The following is a 22,103-nucleotide window of genomic DNA, read 5'->3' on the forward strand; positions in this document are numbered from 1 at the left end:
CATGACTGGTGAAAAGCTGTGATCATGTACATACTGGCCATGCCATGAACATAGTGTAATCATGGATAGGTAAGATACAATGTATTTCACATTATACCTCAGTCAGTAGAGCCACCCTTTCCACCTCCAACCCGTCTCTTGTTTCACCACTAGGGATGTTTGGACAGAAATGTACATCTCCCTTCCTGGGATTCTTGATGTTGGCTGCTGGAGTTTGCTGGCCACTTCGCTTGTTTTTCAGAGAGTTGATGGCAACCTCGGGGTGTCCAGCTTGGCTGAGGAGGAGAATTATATTTTATCAGCACCTTTCACGGACCAGGATCACAAATTGCTTCACAATTTAAACACAATGGGCTCTATTTTGGTTTTGTCCTAAACGCCATGTCTTTAATACATGTATCCTGCCGCAAAGTGGCACAAGACCTTGAACGCAAGTCCTTGAATCTGTCGCACTGGCATTTAATATCTTGCACCACCTTGCGCCGGCACAAATATATGTTAAAGCATAAGCCTTAGCACTTGGGACAGCAACAAAAAAAGAACCCATTAAATAAAACACAAACCTCAGCTTGGTGCGGAAGTTCATCATTTTTATTTTCAGGTAATGCTTCCAGCCACTGTATCCAGTTTGTGTTGCTTTTTTTTTGACTTCCTGCCCGGTTTGACACGATCGCTCGCGGCTCGCGCACAAAATAGACCAGACGCCGAAACCGACATAATCGGTCAACATGGGCGCCGAAAGGAAAATGGCTCCGCTTCTCAGCGCCAAAAAAAAAAAAGGCCACTTGAACTGATGCAACGGGATTACAAACTGAAAAAGTGCATTCCAGAAGTTCAAAAAAATAAATGTATATATAGAAAATTGATGCACTGACACAAGTTAGATTCCAACATTTCTATGTAAACAAACACAAAAACATATCTCTCTATAATAAACCGTTTTGGAGATATTCACAGATATGTAAAACTTTAGACTTTTTGTCTAAATCTAAAAAAGTGTCTAAAAAAAATGCACCCCTACCCGAAAAGCTTTGAATGAAATGCATCAATTCGCCAATCATTGATTATTTTCCTACTCAGCATAGAGCACCAAGTTTAGTGAATTGCTAGCTAACGTTAGCTAGCGAGCGCCGGTACACGTGTTGCTTGTAGTGGTAGGACTAAAGATAAAACTACTTACAATCATCACAAACTACGTAGATTTGATCATCAATGAATTGATATTAATGTAATATGATAAAAACTGCACGAATAATACACAGATGGATGTAAGTAGACAAAGGATGACTCGGATTACTCACCATTAAGCCTGAGGTAGCACATGAAGTCCAACGGAAAATAAGGATGTCATTTCCTGTTTCCCGATTTCACTTCCCCCAAATTGTACGTAAACCAATCACATACGTTTTAAATAAAAATAATCTTGTTTGTTTATATCAGAGCCGTATAATAGAAGAGTTATGACATCTCCGTTCACTCCAATGGACCACTTTTTTACAGCAATGGCGGATCGTGGAGCCTCTCATTCGTTCCCCGGAAGTTAGCGCCAAGGCTAGCAGAGCGGTAGAGTTGCAGCATAATAACCGTTCGTGACGGACTTTTAAAGGTAAGAAGAAGTTTAAAGATTTATATTGCGGATATTATCAGTACATCTGATTCAAATTAACATGTGTATTAAAGGATGTCAGTGGATTATCCCTAAATTAGTAGATTTAGGGAACGTTTACAGATAACAGATCAAGCTAGGATACCGAAGCAAGTTAGCAACAGACGTTGAACAACCTTTTAATTGTAAATTCCGTTCTCTTAATGTCATTTGGTCCAACGTTGTTGAATTAGAGAAGAGGGGCTTCTAAACGGGATTGTATGCGGGGGTTGAGGGAGTTAAATATTAGATAAATATAACTTTGGTGCGTGTAAGAGTGAGTGTTTTTAGCAGAGCCATATTGTGTCCTTGTGATTATGTTGATTATTACCTGCCTGTATAATGTTGCAGCTCAGCTGATTTTGGATTGATGGCAAAGGGAGAGGGACTTAAGTGAGTGTGAAAACACAAGGTAAGTTTAATACTACTGTTTTATATAAGTAAGCATACTAAACATGTATTCTATCACTGTATTATATAAGTAATCTTGTTAGTAACCTACTGTATGGCAGGTGGAGGGGCAGTGATGTTACAGGTGGAGGAGCAAGACTGCAAACTCACAAGACAGAGAAATCAAAGTTTGTTCTCCAGAGAAGAGGTTGATTTCACTTCAATTTTCTATTTCATATTTTCTAAAGATGTGGAAATAGCAACAAAAAAACACGTGAGAGCTGTAACCAAGACAACTGTAACAACAGGAGTAGAGAGCCACCAAGGTTTTTCAAGTCCCTCTCTTACTCCATTTTGCCAACCCAAACTTCCAGGTACATGACGGGACACCTTGCTTGTTTTTGTTGTTTGCTCTCCTCTGGCTGGGTGCTGGCAGGTGGAGGGCAGTGATGTTGGCAGGTGGAGGGGCAGTGATGTTACGGGTGGAGGGGCAGTGATGTTAGCTGGGTGCTGGCAGGTGGAAGAGCAATGTTTAGTCCAAATATTTCCATTGCAACGGCTAATGGAAATGATTGCAGCTGTGGATCTGTTTGGGGGTTGCTGGATGTGGTAGCTTGGCTGCTGTTGTTCCTTTTCACCTTTTTGGATTGGCTCTTGCTTCCAAAATGGCCATCTTTTAATTTTATTTTTTTTCTGTCATTTCTGATTTGTTTTGCCTCAATTCTCAGCCTCAGCCGTATAAATCTTTTTACGAGTTTTTGTTGTACTCCACAGCATGACGGAAGCCTGCTGGAGAGGGCCTGAGCTTCTTTCTCCAAGACACCCACTGCGTTGGGGAGCTGCATGAGGGAGGAACCAGTCTTGGTCCTAAATAGTTCCTCAATTTGGTGAATGAAGTCAAAGGCTTCTTGGGAGGGACGACAAAGAGCACCTGCCTTGAAGTCTTTCAAGTCCACTAACAAGCTGTTGTCACCAGAAGGACTCTCATCATGGTGCTCTGTTGCAATTTTGCATTTTTCACAGATGCTGGCAAACTTGATGATTTTGTGGACGATGTAGCCTGCAAGATGGAAGAGAATACATTTCTCAGTTTTTGTGAGGTCAGGTGCTGCTGCTCTGTTCACCGCCATCAGCTGTTCCACTCTGACTGATGGAGTGATTTTTGGCTCCCCTGTGTCCAGGAAGTCTGCCAAAAAGCTACTGTGGTCTTCCTGGTAGCTCCCAGAGCTGATGGTGGTGAGGAACTGCCCCACAGATATGATTCTCAGTGCATGATGAAATTCCACTGGGGTTGGGACAGGATTTTTAGACCTCACACAGCTGAATGTATTTTCAAGGCAGTCTTGTGTGAACCTTGACGTTAACACAAACCTGTGTCCTTGTGTAAGCATCTCCTCTTGTATGGCCAAAATTGATGTTGTTGCCATTATCACCCCTGTTTGAACAGGCTTCCAACCTCCCTTTTGACCTATCTTTATCCCACGAAACAGATGGACGATGTTCTGGAGGAAGGTGATGGCCTTTTGGTACTCCTCCATCTTGAGCCTGCTCAGGGCTGTAATTGGATGGCGAGATGACATCAGATCAAACCAACGATCAACCTGCTCCAGGAACCACGCTGTCGTCAGGTATGACAGAGGGCGGTTTTCTTGCTGCACCATGTATTTCAGCCCAGCACTTGTAGCCTTACTGAACACATTTAGAGCAAGACCAACCTTCATCTTATCAAAGTGACTTGGCTCGATGGCTGCAGCTGAAAGATGGGGAGCTATTTTTAAGGCCATCCCTTCCTGAAAGGTCAATAAGTCCTTAATGGGGACCACAGAAACCTCGTTAGAGGGGAGGTTCTCTCTGTTAACAACATCCTCAGGAATTATGAAGACCTGCCCACGGACAAGGGCACTTTTTAAAAATGTTACCAGATGTGGGACATCGGGCATGAAATAGAGCTGCCTGTCTGGTTTTGCTGGATGTGGCACCGATGTTTTATTTTGGTCCACCCCAAAGGATTTCCACATGGCTCGGTTAGGGCTACCCATGTCGGTGGTGACATCAAGCACATGTAGCCCTATGGATGCTGCCCTCTGTATTATCTCAATAATGATTGGCCTGTACTCTGCTCCATTGGTAGAATTGCCAGTGTAATGATATGCCACTACTTGCTTCCACCGTGTTGTGTTTCCAGCCAACATAAACACACAAGCATGTGTTGCCACCCCTGTGTGACCTGGTAAAGTCACATCACCGTACAGTTTGCCTGTAATCATGTCTAACTCCACACTTGGTGTGATTGCCATTTCATCCAAGGTCAACAAACACTCCCTTTCAAGGTCTGTCAATTTATCTGCCTTCAATTTTAGGAAATCAAAGACCTCTGTCAACACACCAGGCTCAAACTTAACACATTGCATCCTTCTTTGCAGTGTCCTTATTCCTGGAAGGGGAATCTTCAATTCCTGCAGAGTTTTGTAACCCGTTGGTCCGCTCGCAAAGCGAATTTTTAAAGCCTTCTTAATTGTCTCATTGCTCCATTTCATTCCCTTTGTGGTGAGTCTGCCTAATGCCTTCAGTTGGTCTTTTGAAAACGTTTTCTTATATTTCTTGTCCCTAATTTTCATTGTTTTCTTGAGAGCTGCATTTTCCTTCCTGATTTTTCTTAGTGCAGCCTTTGCTTTTTTGGTGATTCATTCTTGGCTCTTTAATTTTCTCTTTAATTGTTGTAATAGATCTGTTTGAATGGCTGCTGGTTCCCTCGTATGCTGACTGGCTGCTGGTTCCCTCGTATGCTGACTGGCTGCTGGCTGAGTGGGTGGTGTCCGCCCTCCCTGTCTCTCCTCACTAGCCATGTCCTCTCTTTCTTCACCCTCACTTTCCTTTCTCTCAGTCTCCTCATCCCTTCTTCCCTCAATCTTTGAGACTAATGTAAGTAGAAGACATGGCACTGTAAATGTTCGAACATTTTAAAATATTATACCACTTAAAAATAAGAAATATTACTTTTGTTACTAAGAGTTCATACTTATTATACCTGTGTCACCTTTCACACTATAGCTGTGATCATGAGCTATGGGCTTTGTAGATACAGGTCCCGGGGTGAATCGTGGTGCAGGGGCCCTTCTCTTTTTGACCACAGGGCGATGCACGAAGATGGTGGGTATAGCCTCTGCTCTCAGCCTAGTCTTGCCCTTTTTTGTCTTGACAAACTGGTCTGCATCAAAATGTGCCTGCGGAGTGACTTGAGGTTACTTCACACACAGAACAACTGTGTCTGAATCTTGTCTGCCCACATACATATTCCATAGTGGTTGAATACACAGTATTAGGAAACACTTTATACTTACTGGACATGTTATACTCATTACATACTGTATATAAAATATGACCAAGAATGTGAGACAACTTTATAGAAATTCATATCACATCTGTTACTGATGCCATTTGTCATACTTTGTTAAACTCACAAATAATAAAGTTCCATAACTTCAGTTGGGAACAAAGACCACACCTTATCTCCCCAAGGCAATTTCCCATCCAATAGGTGTGCTGTGTGTGTATAACCCTTTCTCCTGTCTGTTTATCCCTCTTTCAGCACAAGAACCAGAGGGGGATTCAATGGAGCCTGAATACCTGCACTGAGACCCTCACCCTGCACCCTGAGTCTCAACTCTCAGTGTTTTTCAAGCCTTTCCCTGTTTTTTTGTATTAAACAAAACATTAAGCTTTCCCAATGGTGTGGTTTTCGTTTTGTGAAAAAGTGCAAATGCAGTGTTTGTATATAATTACCTCACATATTTTGTTGCTGTTGGTCGTGAAATTGCTCCTGCTGACTTGAGCCAGCCATTTTTTCCTCCGCTCTGTGTCAGTGGGGAAGCCGTACATTCGTACTCCTTTCTCTGAGCGATTTGAGCATCCCCAGGCAGCACAGCAAACCATGGTGGCGACTAGGAGGCAGCACAGCAAACCAGGACAACACGGAGGAAAAGGCACAGACAAACTGCATGATATGCTATTCAATGTTTATTGAATTCCATGTATTTGCAATGGATGTTCCTAAAACAACACATTTAACATCATCATCATCATCATGCTGCTGCTGCTAGTCCTTTGATAGTCACCTGTCGGTCTCCTGTCCTTTCTGAAAGCCATAAAGATGACATTAGTCATTTAGATAACTTGTGTCCTCAATTACCATGGGATTACTGAAACTACCATGAATTTAAGAAAATGGTAGACATTAATCTAATCTGAATTTTAAAGCATTACTTTAGATCCCCTCCCTCTAAATATATCAATAAACATTAGAAAGTGATGCTCCTGACTACCATACAAGTTTAAGAAGATAATATTGGTTTTAAAGAATTCAAAGCTATAAATAAACAGCAACAGGCTCTTTAACCAAGGCACTGTTAGCCTAACATGTAAACTAGTTGTTCACACTAATCCTAATATTATCACTTAATATTAGCAAATTCTATTTTATTTTTTAAAACATATTGATGTAAATACATACACATATCGATTTGTTGTATAAATATTGCAAATCAAAACCTTTATTCACTAACAATTACCAAAAATCGTAGTTCTATCTCCTGTTATCAGTGCATTCACATTGCCCGCCATGAACTTCCGGGGAACGATCCTCGTCTACATGAACCACGTGACGATAACCGTTTTTGGACTTCCGTTGTCGTAACTCTTCTATTATACGGCTCTGGTTTATATGTATTAAGTAGGGCTGTCAAACGATTACAAATTGTAATCAGATTAATCACAGCTTAAAAATTAATTAATCATGATTAATCACCATTCGAACTATGTCCAAAATATGCCATTTATTTATGTATATTGTTGTGGGAATGGAAAGATAAATGAAAGAAGGCGGATATATCCATTTAAGTATGTATGTTTATTATAACATTTTTTCTGCGTGTCAAAATGAAAGACAACCCACACACCTATCAATCATCAAACCGTGGGGTGTTAATTCATTACGTGTTGATTTCTATCAACGGGGGAGTACTTCAGGAAAGTCGACAGAGGGGCGGCGGCTAGTGGAGTACTTCGTGACCACAGAGTGTGAACGTTGTGATCAGCTGACGGTTGGCGTAGTTTTGGCACAATTCCGTTGTACAGACCGACGTTAACAGCAGCCCTGTCTGTGCACACGGAGACCGACTCTGTCGTCCGGTGATCTAACCGCCTTCTGGAAAAGCTTCACAAGTACGTCAGTACGCAAATGCGCTTTGTGACACAAGGGACGGTACGCATTTCAGATTACGCACATAACCTGCGTACCAGTTATGTGCACCCCTGTACTACAGCAAAAGTATTCTCCGTCGGGACTTCCTGCAACAACACCACGCCGTTATCAAAGATGTTCTATTGAGAAGACGATCACTACGTGACAAAAGTTTTCAAAACCGTGGCTACTGAAATTAATCTTACTAACTGCTGTCTGTGCAATTTACTCCGCGCGAGTTGGCAGACTTTATTTTGCTTTCTTTAACATCATTTTTCATGTTGGGGCTAAGCCATTTCTTGGTATGGGTGTAGCCTGCCTACCCCAGCCATACCCTGGCGCTGCCACTGGTGGCACGTATGGGGCGGGCCATTCTGCACATGCGTTAAATGCGTTAAATATTTTAACGCAATTAATTCAAAAAATTAATTACCGCCGTTAACGCGATAATTTTGACAGCACTAGTATTAAGTAATTACATTTAATATATTTTAGAATTGACAGAATTATACAGGTTATAATTAATTTCAATACATACATTTAAAAAATATGAGTATTTAAATAAAATCAAATAGATTTATATGCTTAAAAATAAACTCTACCATGATTCATTTATGTGAGTGTCCTGCTATTGTTTAACCTCTAAGTAATTACATTCAATATATTTTAGAATTGACAGGAATTATACAGATTATAATTCATTTCAATACATACATTTAAAAAATATGAGTATTTAAATAAAATCAAATAGATTTAAATGCTTAAAAATAAACTCTGCATGATTCATTTCTGTGAGTGTAGTTTCAAAAGTCTAGCTTGTTGTTTGCGTCTGCGTAGAATAACAGTAGCAACAAGAACCTGTGGGCTCACGTGCGCCCCCTTCAGTGCGGCAGAGGTTATGGCTGCCTCTCCTGGTGCTTTTTTCATTGCCTTTGTATGATGAGACCAGCGGGCCTAAATATCATATATACGTGAAATAAGTTATTTAGAGACTATGGATGGCGAGGATAAATGTAATAAAGGGATCTACAAACATTACATTGGTGACATACAGTGAGATGGTGCAGGCATGCGCTTAGGGCCCGCTTTCCAGCCAGTTTCTGTGGGGTGACGCATTCTGAGGTGAGGCAGATCTCATCTGTGCCTCACCTTACCCCACAGTAACTGGCTTGAGCGCGCTCACAAAATAAGTGCCCGCGCTACATTAGTGCCCGCGCTCCAGCCAGTTACTGTGGGCTTACATGAGGCAGAGCTCGTCCCTGCCTCACTCCTCATCGCTCCCATGTAGTTGTAGCGGAGCTCGGCTAATTTGCTGATTTTGACTATAAAAAGCGATTGGAATCATACAGAAATCACATTTACAACACAGATCAGTGGAGACATTTAATTATTATTACTATTTAGTTTTTCTTTAGTTGTTTTTCCATTACATTGGAGTATGACAGGTGAGGCTCTGCCTCCCCTGCCTCCCCTGACTGCACGTCGCTGGTTCGTACTAAATACATATGTATTATAGAGTGGACCTATTATGCTATATTGGAAAAATATATTGTAGGGCCATACCTATACAAAACATGTCTGTGAAGTCTTTTGCTTAAAATACCAAACAGATCACCCATTGAAGCCATGCCTCATACTGTCGTCTTCTCTGTGAATGTTTTTTTCGCCGTTCTTTTTGCCATTTTGAGATTTAAATTTCTAGCGGAAAGATAACCAGGAAGTGTTTTACCCAGCTAGAAATGTTTGGTTCTAAAAACATTCTGAGAATGTTACATTCATTGTTCTAAGAATGTTTTCAGCGGGAAGTTTTATTTTGGTTCCCAGAACGTTCTTCTGAAAGGTAGGATAACGTTCTCTAAAAACATTCTTAAAATGTTTGGTGATAACGTTGTTAGAACATTATGCCCTACTGATCTTAAAATGTTTTCAGCTGCAAGTTAGATTTGTTTATGTTGCCATAATGTTCTAACAATGTTATCAAAAACATCTTAAGGTTATCACCAAACATGTCCAGAATGTTTTTAGAGAACGTTATCCTACCTTTCAGAAGAACGTTCTGGGAATCAAACTAAAACGTCCTGCTGAAAACGTTTTAAGAACAGTAGGGCATAATGTTTTAATAATGTTATCAAAAACATCTTAAGAAGGTTATCAAAAACATCGTAAGAAGGTTATCACCAAACATTTCAAGAATGTTTTTAGAGAACGTTATCCTACCTTTCAGAAGAACATTCTGGAAACCAAAATAAAACGTCCCGCTGAAAACAATCCTAACAACGAATGGTAACACATATTTCTAGCTGGGAACTCACACATGCCACCGCAAACATGCAATATCTGCTTACAGCTTATCATGAATTACGTGCATGTTTGTTTTTTTCAATAGGAAAATATGGTGACATCAGATTTTTTAAAACATCCTTTTCAAACAAATGCAACAAGTTTGTTTTTTAAAGCACTCTAGAAATAAATCTGACGTTGACCATGACCGTGTTAATATTTGCCATCACAGGAACGTTTTATAAAAAAAGAATAACTTCCTGAAAACATTTTCAGAATGTTTCTTGAAGAATGTTCTTCATTTGTTATCATGTAACATTGAGGGAACATTTTATAAAGAACATCTTTAATGTGTTACCCAACAACGTCCAAAACACATCCTTAGAATGTTGCAGGCAAAACGTTCCACCTTTGTTAACATATCACATTAAAGGAACATTTTATAAAACACTTTCTGTCATCTCAGGCCTCAATAACTTCCTGAAAACATTTTCAGAATGATTCTTGGAGAATGTTCTTCATTTGTTATTATTTAACATTGAGGGAACGTTTTATAAAGAACATCTTTAATGTGTTACCCAACAACGTCCAAAACACATCCTTAGAATGTTGCAGGCAAAACGTTCCACCTTTGTTAACATATCACATTAAAGGAACATTTTATAAAACACTTTCTGTCATCTCAGGCCTCAATAACTTCCTGAAAACATTTTCAGAATGATTCTTGGAGAATGTTCTTCATTTGTTATTATTTAACATTGAAGGAACGTTTTATAAAGAACATCTTTATTGTGTTACCCAACAACGTCCAAAACACGTCCTTAGAATGTTGCAGGCAAAACGTTCCACCTTTGTTAACTTATCACATTAAAGGAACGTTTTATAAATAACCGTTCTGTCATCTCAGGCCTCAATAACATCCTCAGAATATCCTCTGAATGTTGCCGTTAAAACTTAACCTTAAACCTTATAGGAACATTATTTGAACAAATAAACATCCTAAAAAGGTTATTTGAACATCAGATTAAAACGTTTCTTTAAAACCTTATTAGAACCAATAGGTAACGTTAGTCAAAGTTGTGAGAACGTTCCCCGCTAGCTGGGTAACCAGGAAGTGTTTTAGCACACCACGTGACGCATCTGAACGAATCACGTTGTCAGAAATTGACACCAGCCAATGAGATTTCGTTTCTTCGTTTAAGACCCCTTTGTACTTTCACGATTGGTTGCTGATACAAAGGAAATGACCATATTTGGATCCGATGAGATTGTGCAGGAGAGATACCGGCCCTTTCTCACTTCTCTTATTTTTCATTTCCTCGCTCCTCGGTCTCGGTCTCACCGGAAGTTGATTTGTCTGCGCCATCTTGAGTAGCGTCCCAATGGCCTTATTTTTTGCCGGAGGAGCGATAATAGAGGAACCACCAGACCATCCTTCGATGAAATCCTCAGACACTCGCCCCTCCCCCTTACTGTGTATCGCTCACTGCAGCGCTTGCACTGATCTGATGCTTCTTGACATGAGAGCAGTTTCCCAGCGGAGTGAAGAAAATACATGAACATTTGTTTATGTTGCCATAATGTTCTAACAATGTTATCAAAAACATCTTAAGGTTATCACCAAACATGTCCAGAATGTTTTTAGAGAACGTTATCCTACCTTTCAGAAGAACGTTCTGGGAATCAAACTAAAACGTCCTGCTGAAAACGTTTTAAGAACAGTAGGGCATAATGTTTTAATAATGTTATCAAAAACATCTTAAGAAGGTTATCAAAAACATCGTAAGAAGGTTATCACCAAACATTTCAAGAATGTTTTTAGAGAACGTTATCCTACCTTTCAGAAGAACATTCTGGAAACCAAAATAAAACGTCCCGCTGAAAACAATCCTAACAACGAATGGTAACACATATTTCTAGCTGGGAACTCACACATGCCACCGCAAACATGCAATATCTGCTTACAGCTTATCATGAATTACGTGCATGTTTGTTTTTTTCAATAGGAAAATATGGTGACATCAGATTTTTTAAAACATCCTTTTCAAACAAATGCAACAAGTTTGTTTTTTAAAGCGCTCTAGAAATAAATCTGACGTTGACCATGACCGTGTTAATATTTGCCATCACAGGAACGTTTTATAAAAAAAGAATAACTTCCTGAAAACATTTTCAGAATGTTTCTTGAAGAATGTTCTTCATTTGTTATCATGTAACATTGAGGGAACGTTTTATAAAGAACATCTTTAATGTGTTACCCAACAACGTCCAAAACACATCCTTAGAATGTTGCAGGCAAAACGTTCCACCTTTGTTAACATATCACATTAAAGGAACGTTTTATAAATAAACGTTCTGTCATCTCAGGCCTCAATAACATCCTCAGAATATCCTCTGAATGTTGCCGTTAAAACTTAACCTTAAACCTTATAGGAACATTATTTGAACAAATAAACATCCTAAAAAGGTTATTTGAACATCAGATTAAAACGTTTCTTTAAAACCTTATTAGAACCAATAGGTAACGTTAGCCAAAGTTGTGAGAACGTTCCCCACTAGCTGGGTAACCAGGAAGTGTTTTAGCACACCACGTGACGCATCTGAACGAATCACGTTGTCAGAAATTGACACCAGCCAATGAGATTTCGTTTCTTCGTTTAAGACCCCTTTGTACTTTCACGATTGGTTGCTGATACAAAGGAAATGACCATATTTGGATCCGATGAGATTGTGCAGGAGAGATACCGGCCCTTTCTCACTTCTCTTATTTTTCATTTCCTCGCTCCTCGGTCTCGGTCTCACCGGAAGTTGATTTGTCTGCGCCATCTTGAGTAGCGTCCCAATGGCCTTATTTTTTGCCGGAGGAGCGATAATAGAGGAACCACCAGACCATCCTTCGATGAAATCCTCAGACACTCGCCCCTCCCCCTTACTGTGTATCGCTCACTGCAGCGCTTGCACTGATCTGATGCTTCTTGACATGAGAGCAGTTTCCCAGCGGAGTGAAGAAAATACATGAACCTCACGGGAGTCACTCCTCAGTTTATACCATTTTTTGTTTCAATTAATGTATCATTTAGTTACAAATATGTGATATATCTGAACAACAAAGTGGTCAAAAATCATTTTATTTATTTTTTGGAAACATTTTCATGATCGCTTTTTTCGTTTTACATTTTCATTTATTGTCATTTCCATTCAGTCAGTCATTAAGTGCTATTAAAATGTTACTGTGCTACATATCCAAACAAACAAACAAAAGTGTGCAATCCAATGAATGTTAATCTAACTGGGTTTTGATAGATAACATATATTTTTCTTCTCTCAATTATTTTATTTCTATTGTGCACTCTCAATATTAATCAAACTATTGTTCGTTTATACATTTTAAGAATGGCGTTTATCTTTTTTGAGAATGAGTTCTTATTTTATTTTATTTATTTGGGTCTACAACAGATGATACAAATGTTTGTGTCAGTAAATGTGTACTAACAGAGTACAGAGTAGTGTGTGTGGAAATAACGGGGACAGAGCTGCTGTCAGACAATCAGCTGTGCACATAGGCGGCGCATGAGGCTCAGGTTTGGGAAGGCTAAATAACTTTTTTTTTCATCTTACGCTGCCCGCCTCCGGCGTCTATAGAAAAGAGATCAACTCAATGAAAGCACCGCCTGCTGACCGATCAGAGCTCAGTGTGCGGAGTTTAAATCCATCAAGTCATATTACAGGAAAAAGGAAATGCAGTTTAAACTGCCGTATGCAGAGAAGACGCCGACGTGTCGCACTTATCATTCATATCACACTGACATCACATCATCAATCAGATCATCGATCACACATCGATATCACAATATTTCCTTATCTGAGTCAGCTTCTCGAGCCGTATCTGGCCGTGCAACACTTAGTTACATTGTCACATACTGTATGCAGACGTATTATTTTAAGCAACACATTAAGTTGACGAAACACTCAACTCAAATGTAATAAAGTCAGATCCCCTCGTGTTTTAGATGGGGCAGTATCATAAAACTGTTGTACGCTTTCAAACACTCGGTAGTTTATTTTTTTAACGAGTTGTTCTGTATTCTCCTTGCAGGTGCAACTATGTGGCTTGTATCCAGTGGCGTTTTTATATGTACAAAAGTGGTGGGGCACACAAAACTTAGATGTCTATATATAAGCTTCTGAGGTTCATGGCTGGTGAGGCTCTGACTCTTCAGGTTTACAAATATTATATTTTGACCTAAATCAAAATATAATATTATTTTCAAAAGCTTTTTTTGTCTGATGCTTCAATTAATTTTAAACAGACAGTTCAACAAAAGGTTACCCAAAAAATGTAATTGTATCATTTAAATATTGAATTGTTCTCTCTTAGTAAGATCCCATTTTCAATAAAATTGCAGTCTTACCTTGACATGAAGATGAAGTCCATTTGCCTATCCTTCTGGACAAAAATCTCTATTACTTTTTTGTAAAAGTCCTCCTTATGTTCTTGTAGTTTCAAAAGTCTATCATAAATCTGATCTAATCAATAGATTTATGATTCGAAAATTATAAAAGTAGGGTAGACATGTGGATATTATCCGGCTGAACAAAACGTGCATTTATCTAACACGTTTGTTTCCCACAGATCTTATTTGGAGCTATTTTCTAAAATCCTATGGAGAAATATCATTGCTTTTTTGTGGAGGGAAGCCATGCGCAGTTTATTTCCGGGTTTTAGGACGCGTCACTGCAACTCTCTCGTCTCCTCTTCACACACCACACTTTTCGCGGCACACGTACTTACAGCCAATCAGCTCTGAATTATGTGAGATGACGTATGGTGGGGATGGCAGCACTATGCCCCTATGGTCATTATTTTTTTGCCACACACATTAAATAGGACAATACTCTGAGCATGCGCAGTGTAGTTTTTACAGTCACCATTGACTTAAACAGGGAGAGGGAGGGGCAGGATCGGGTTTTGTCCCACATGGCTCAAAACAGCTCAATAGGCACACACTGTAGACACTAATTAGAAGAACACAGACTAAAACAGCAATGTACAGACGAATCAGATGATTAAACATGATCTTAAAATATATTTTATATATTTTTTAATTTATTTTTTGCATTTTTTTGTAATCATTACTTTTAATACTTTCTGCTGACACTAGGTGGGGCTGTGCCCCACCTGCCCCTAATGACCAGTCGCCACTGCTTGTATCCTGGATTATATGTTTAAGTCATCATGGATGTTTAAAGTTCATATTTGTCTAATATTAGTTTACTTTTCATTAATGAAGTATGATGTTGCGCTGTCAGTACACTTGTCCCTGTTTGTGATTGGTCAAATGTAGCTAACCCCGCCCCTTTCACATGAACGTGTTCTCAGCTGGAGAGAAACCCTGGCTTGATTTACCGAGTTGATAACCAGCGCCGTAGGACAGTTTAGCGAGATCTCGTTTGTTAGGATTAGTTAAGATAACTCAAGCATATCCAGGGTCTGTTGAACTGGCTTCGTGGTACAGGGCACAGGTGGCTGCATAGCAGCGCTAATGTCAAAGACATTATATTTTTATTTTACCAGGATGTAGTTACACAAATATTTGGGAAGGCTTAGCCTTCCCTAGCCTACAGCACCCGCCGCCCCTGGCTGTGCAGCGTCATCACAAACGGACGTCGCTTCACGTGACGCTCCGGAGGAAAGGAAGTCCCATTGCTCTTAAAACTCATTTCCCTGCTTCTCTTGGTTTCCTTGCGTCTCTCCATGCTTCCCTGGAGGTAGGGACTAGTCACAGGGAAAGGACGCAAGTGAGGGACGCAAGGAATCCATTTAACTGAAGTAAGAAGGACCCACAGCTTTCTAACGATATCTCTGATGACATGGTGCACACAGCGGTCGCGGTACTTGATTTTACGTTAGAATGCTAACTTTTGGTGAATTTAGGAGAAATCTACAGACGCAAATAGACAAACTATAGTAAAATAAACACTTAAATGTGTATTTTGTACGTTTTCCTTCCAAATCCCTGAAAGAAAACATGTTATAGAATCAAAATAGCACAAAATCTCAAAATTGACCAGTGCTTGAAAAACGATGTTTTTGCCTGCCGTGTCTCAGAATACCATCATATCATATAATGAATATGGTTTGTATCATATAATAATTTCAAAATAAAATGCATCCATCCATCCATCTTCTTCTGCTTACCCGAGTCAGGTCGCGGAGGCCCTGGGAACGTGCCTGGAAAGGAGCGTCAGCCGGACCCTCCTTTCCAGCACCATTAGAGTAAATTTTCCCGGGAATGTTGAGTATTGTGAAACCTCTATAATTGGCACAAACGCAGCCGACCCCATCGAGGCCTCCCGTTGGTTGTTGGCCCGTAGGACGGAGAAGTGGAGGTAGTGACGACGTTGCTTTTTCGAGCTGTGTCCAGCTGGGCTCTGTGGCAAATCTGGCCACCAGACGCTGATGAGTCATCTTTCTGGGCCTGGCTCCAGACAGGGTCACCAGACTTCCTACGGGCCGGTTCACTTCACTCCTTATGTTGTTTTGCATGAGGTCTTCGGTTTACCACTCTAAGACTGGCCCCTCGTCTGAGACCAATTTGCCATGGGAGACCCTACCAGGAATACACGGTTCCAGACAACACAGCCCCCAGGTTCACCCAAACCTGTCCACCACGACAAGTCGATGGTTCCTGGAAAAATTCTAACATTATATAATACTTTCAGATATTCATTTTGTCTTTGAAAACCATTCTGATAGAGGGAGGGTGTTAATTAATCAAGCTGTCAACAACATTTGCAACACCACCCAACCCTATTAAACTCTGTACATGTGTGTGTGTGCGTGCCTGAAATTGAGGAGGAGATAGTGTAAGGAGGACAGACTTTCCATGTGTGTGTGCATGTTTGTGTGTGTTTTTTTATGTAACATTTGGTTGTCTATTCAGTGGCAATAATTGTCCGTCCTCTGCCAGGCCGCCTCCTCCACACTCTCAGCTTCTTGCAGATCATATCTTCCTTTTCAGATTGCAATAAGATTAATGTTCTGCATTTCTTCTTTATTCCTTGCTATTCTCTTTCCGCATATCATAATCCATCATGTTTTTGGGTGCATGAAAAAAAAGTTGCGATTGCAATTCCTGTGTTCTTCGCTTTGTGTATATTCAAATTTTGATTTGATCTCGTAACACTAACACAGATGAGAGGCAAAACAATTATTTGCTCACTTTCAAAAAGGATATTAATGTTGTTCTTTTTTAATGTCACCTTCTGTGTGCTAGTTTGCATGTTTCCACTGTGGATGCTGTGTTACGTAAGGTCTCTCTTTACACTCATGGCAGTGAATCAAATGTTGTCTCTGCTTTTATACCGAAATAAATAACATCATACTGTATATGATTAAATGAAAAATACTTTGTTTTGCTCAATTATTTACAAATGTTGTAGTCCCTCCTCATTCCTCTTTTTAGGTGTTTTGGGTATAATACATATTCAAATACACCTGTCAATCATCTTCAAATTAGGCAAGGCAAGTTAATTTATATAGCACCTTTCAACACAGGGTAATTCAAAGTGCTTTAAAAAAATAAAAGACATTAAGAAAATGACATTTAAAAAGTCATTAAAAAGCAAAGATAATACAATAAACATTAAAAGAAAAAATACATGAATAAAAGTTTACAGTGCATTTTAAGATAGGAAATGAGTAGTGCAGTTTATATAATGTGTCAAAAAAACAGTGAAAAAAGACACTCCATTTCTGACTTTGAGCAACCATTTCAAAGGCTTTGCACTCTTTGAGTGGATAACACCAAATAATACATTTACACAGCAAAAACCCTGAAAAAAGTCTGTGTGTAAGCCATTCAGTTGTGCTAAACTAGCTCTTTTGGCGGAAAAACCAATGTCTTATACAATTCATTTAAATTCCCTGTTGAGGTTTTACTTATATAATATATGTCCCCAGATCTCAACCTTTTCCACACCGCTGCATCCATCCCCAGCTGTCCTTCTGCACTTCACATTCACCTTTCCATCTCTTCAACCACAACATCACTGAGTGCCGCTTCTACACTTCACAGATGTGCTTGGGTTGTCCTTGGAGATTTCCCTGTGCAAACAAAGCTCTCTTCCCCCTCTGTCTCTCTCTGAATCCACCCCCTCTGCCTCTCGCTCTATCCAACTCTGCTGCTCTCTTCCCCCCGCCAATGAGCATGCCGTGTGTAGCTCCCACTCGCTGGCATCAGAAACACTAGATATATTCGGTTCCGAGCTGCACAGATACATACACAAACGCACCAGCATTGGCTAGACGAAGGCTGCGTTCTGCCAAACACACCTTGGGGATAGGCTGTGATAAATAAGAAGGGGAGAAATAGTCCAGCATCTCTCGCACACACAAGACTCAAGGTAAAGGATCCATATTAATTTGTTAGATAACAAAGAGTTATGTAATTCTGCTCTAGACACAGAGCTCATATGCATTATGTGGGTATTTCCTAAAAGGTTCACAGGTTGATTATTATCTACTGCATTGAATAGAGCTTATGGTTACATCAATGAAAAAAAAATGGAATGATGACATCTATGTGGCTGATAAGGAAAACAGTAATCAAACTATTGGAGTAGAGGAATACAAGCTGCATAAGAGTGTTAACCAAAAATCCAGCTAATTTTAATGATGTTTGTGTACACTGGCTGCATGTCCACATGTCTACCTGAGTGATCTCTTTTCCACGCATGCTTTCTGTCCCATTTATTGTGAGACCTATAAGAAATCCGTTCAAACCCTCCCACATCCTCTGCCTTGATGCTGAAAGCTCCAAGGGCTTTTCAGTCTAGCAAATGTCAGTCATCACAGCAATCAAAGTTGGAGCTGGGCTTTGAAGCCTACACAAGTGCCACCTATGATTGAGGTACACCCAAACCCTTCCATAACATTCAGATGTTTGACTTTTGAACCTACCAACTCCTACTTACCCTACCTTTGTACTGTATGTCAACCATGTCATAGTAATCTATAGGATTACATGTTAAGATGTTGCAGAGTAATTTTATCCAAAGCAAATTAAGTTACCCTTCTGTGTGTTGTGATCCGAGCTTCTGTGCTTTGTTTACGTATCTAATACCAATGCGTGCAGGAGTACCTGTTTGGCTAGTCATTGCTCTGAATTGCGCTAAATAGGCGGCTACCAATGATCACGCTATCCCGAGCCACAACATTTCTGCAGAAGTGTAGCAGGCACCCTTTGGTTCACACAAGTTATCACTTTGCTCTGTCAGCACTGTTGCCATAGTTTGCAATGTAAGGAGGATGTGTTATACCTTTTGACAGAGCGAGGCTAAGTTATCCTCCTGATTGCAGTGTTTGTTCTAAGCTAGCTGTCTACGTGAAATCGTTTTTTATTTTATGTGGTATCTAGATATTCTCACCAATTCTCAAATAAGCCTTTCTCCCACAAAATTGTATTTTTATTTTTAAACATTTGCTATACCAATACATTACACCATGAGATTAATTAGCATGAGTTACCACAGACAGCTATTTTAGGCAAAAACAAATAACATATAGTGTACTTACAGTTCACTTTTGGACACACGTTCAACATGAACATGTTGTGTTGGTAGGAAGTAAGTTTTACCCATGTGAATAAATAAGTGTTGCTGTATAAACAAGGCTTAAACATATTTGTATTATACATGTATATTCCAATTGGTTTAGAAAATTCTGCCATTTGTGTTTCACTGATTATCAAAATAATTGGCTTTTTTTTCTCAATTGACTAAATTAGTTTATTTATTGTTGCAGCATTGATCTGCATTAATCCAGTGACATTGCTGTGCCAACCCAGTCTCACAGCCTTTCGTGTTATAGTCACGACATTTAATCTACTGATTCGTGTTCACCAACACGATTTTCCCCTTTTTTTCGTGTCACACAGAACGATTTTAAAAGCAATGTATTTCTATTGGTAGTATGTTTCATGCCTGCACCACGTATTTTTGTCCGGTCGGGTCTTGGAAGACCGGAAGCTGTGTGGTTCATAAAAACATTTTCTTACTCAATATCAAACCACGATTATTGTTTTTATTTCAAATTGTAAAATGTCGGACTTTTTTTGCCATCCGTGAGGAAAATAAATGGGGCTCAGAGCCTCAGAATACTGAAATCTGTATTTTTTGTAATCTTTTTTTCCTTCTAATTTGTTATTCTTTTCTAAATAACACACTGTTATTTACTCAACAATAACACACAATTATCCTTGTTTTTATTGATTTGTTTAATTCTAAAATATCGGGCTTTTTCGCCGTCCGTCAAGAACTGGAGTTAATGTACCAGCTGCTGGTCAGTTAAGCACAGTTTATAAGACATGGAAGATAATTGTACATGGGATATGCAATGGAAGACTACATTTGTGGTAGACATGGTATGCTCACCCATTTAGCACAAGAAAATACATGTTCTTGATACCGTTCAACAATTAAGGATAAATTGTTAAACTGTATTGTTTGCTGTCTCCCTGCAGTTATTGGTGAGCTTTAAAATCGTGTCAAGAATTTCTGGTAATCTGTAAATTACCAGCATGACATGAAGTATACTATAATAAATAAATTATTTTACAGTTACAATACTGATGCTGTAACTTAAAATTATAGCATTAAAGATTATATTTTACATTTGAAACACATTTATGAAATAAAACACTGCCATTTAAAAAGCACTGTATTTTTTACAGTGCTTTTTAAATGGCAGTGTTTTATTTCATAGTTAAAATACTATTACCGTAAACAAAAATACGATGCATGGAAATGACTATTTTATTTTACAGCTATAACACTACTGCTGTAACAACAAATAAAGTCATTAAATATTACTGTTTCATTTTACAGTTTAAACACTATTACCGTAAACACAAATACAGCACTTGGAAGTTACTGTGTTTCATTTTACAGTTTAAACACTATTACCGTAAACACAAATACAGCACTTGGATGTTACTGTGTTTCATTTTACAGCTATAATACGACTACTGTAATACAAAATAAAGTAAATGCTAATTACTGTGTTTCATTTTTACAGTTAAAACACTATTACCGTAAACACAAATACAGTACTTGGAAGTTACTGTGTTTCATTTTACACTGTTACTAATAAAAACGTGTAAATACTGTGATTCCCTTTACAATAATTGCAGCAATTGACAAGTTACTTACTGTAATTATTTTTACAGTAAGTCACTTGTCAATTGCTGCCAGTTACATACTGTGAATTTCACGGTATGTTTCTTGCAGTGCACATGACAGCTCATTGTTACTTTGTAATTCTACTCCACTACAATTCAGAGGTTAACCTGGTATTTGTACTCCAATACATTTATTTTAGTTACTTTGTAGATTCTGATTGATGATGTGAAATATAAACAACCCTTAAATCAGACTTTAGTTACAGCTGAGTAAAATTCAGGGAAGGTGATTGTCAAGTGCCAACAATCAGGCGAGATATTTGATAGTTGGTGCTTGAAAAGACTAAACATTTATCTGCAGATCTCTATAAAGCATATTCATTACTCGTTAATCTCTACTAATAGTTAATTAAATACTGTATATAATGGCTATTTTGCACATCCCTTTCAAGATTTTCTAAGGTTTATTGACATATCATATACACAACTACGGTGTAGTTATGCAATGAGGAAAAATTTAGGTCGCAGGTTCCTCAACAGTGCATTACAAGACATCTACTGTATCAATATGTGTGTATACCTCCACCATTAAACTGTCATATTCTGCACATTTCTTATACTATCTACATACATCTTATAAGAGTATAATTAATATGTATAATATCAGTTAAAATAAGTGCTTCAACACAGTTAACATTGCAGGAAAGTAATATATTAGACGTTAAGTACTGTTAAAAAACTGTCAAGTTTAAAGTGTTAACACAACAAATTATACTTTTTATTATTAGTGTAGGACACTTATGTATGTATAACATCTGAAGATGTGTAGTTTTATTCATGTTTTCACATAATTTTACAGGATATTGCTATATTATTTGACATGTTTTACTTCTACACATTAATATCTTATTTGTAAAACATCACAGACAGAAAGGTATATCCGTCATTTAATGGTAAGCTATTGAAATTCTGAATCCATAGATGTGTCGCCCATCACCCAAAACCCCTGACTATTCTCTCAACTCAGTATTTACAAAGCCATGTTAGGGAAACTTCCATCCTATATCTGCTCCCTGATCTCACGGCAAATTGTAAGTGGCTACTGCCTGAGATCGCTTGTGGTGTTTTTATTAAATGTGCCAACTGCTAGGACTGTCTTAGGGAAGACAGCTTTTAGATGTGCAGCGCCACTGTCTTGGAATAGTCTGCAACTGAAATGGAAACTGAGCAATCTGGTGCCACTAAATGTTTTTAAAGCTCGGTTGGATGCTACTCAATCGGAAGCTGTTGGTACCTGTACATGTGGATAGTTATGTCAATTGTAATCCCTGTGATGATGATGTAAGATGTCCTTTTGTTGTTCTGTTAA

The 22,103-nt window shown here is 38.9% G+C and overlaps 1 protein-coding gene across 1 annotated transcript in view; it reads left to right on the forward strand.

Moving 5' to 3' along the window:
• The first annotated feature begins 17,738 nt into the window (after positions 1 to 17,738).
• rgs8 (regulator of G protein signaling 8) overlaps positions 17,739 to 22,103 on the forward strand; it is a 33,942-nt gene continuing 29,577 nt past the window's right edge. The window contains exon 1 of the mRNA XM_034237305.1: positions 17,739 to 17,960. The gene's annotated coding sequence lies outside the window, so the exon portion shown is untranslated. The remainder of the gene's footprint in view (positions 17,961 to 22,103) is intronic.

This window comes from Gymnodraco acuticeps, unplaced genomic scaffold (genome assembly GCF_902827175.1).
Source record: "Gymnodraco acuticeps unplaced genomic scaffold, fGymAcu1.1, whole genome shotgun sequence".
Taxonomy (NCBI): Eukaryota; Metazoa; Chordata; class Actinopteri; order Perciformes; family Bathydraconidae; genus Gymnodraco; species Gymnodraco acuticeps.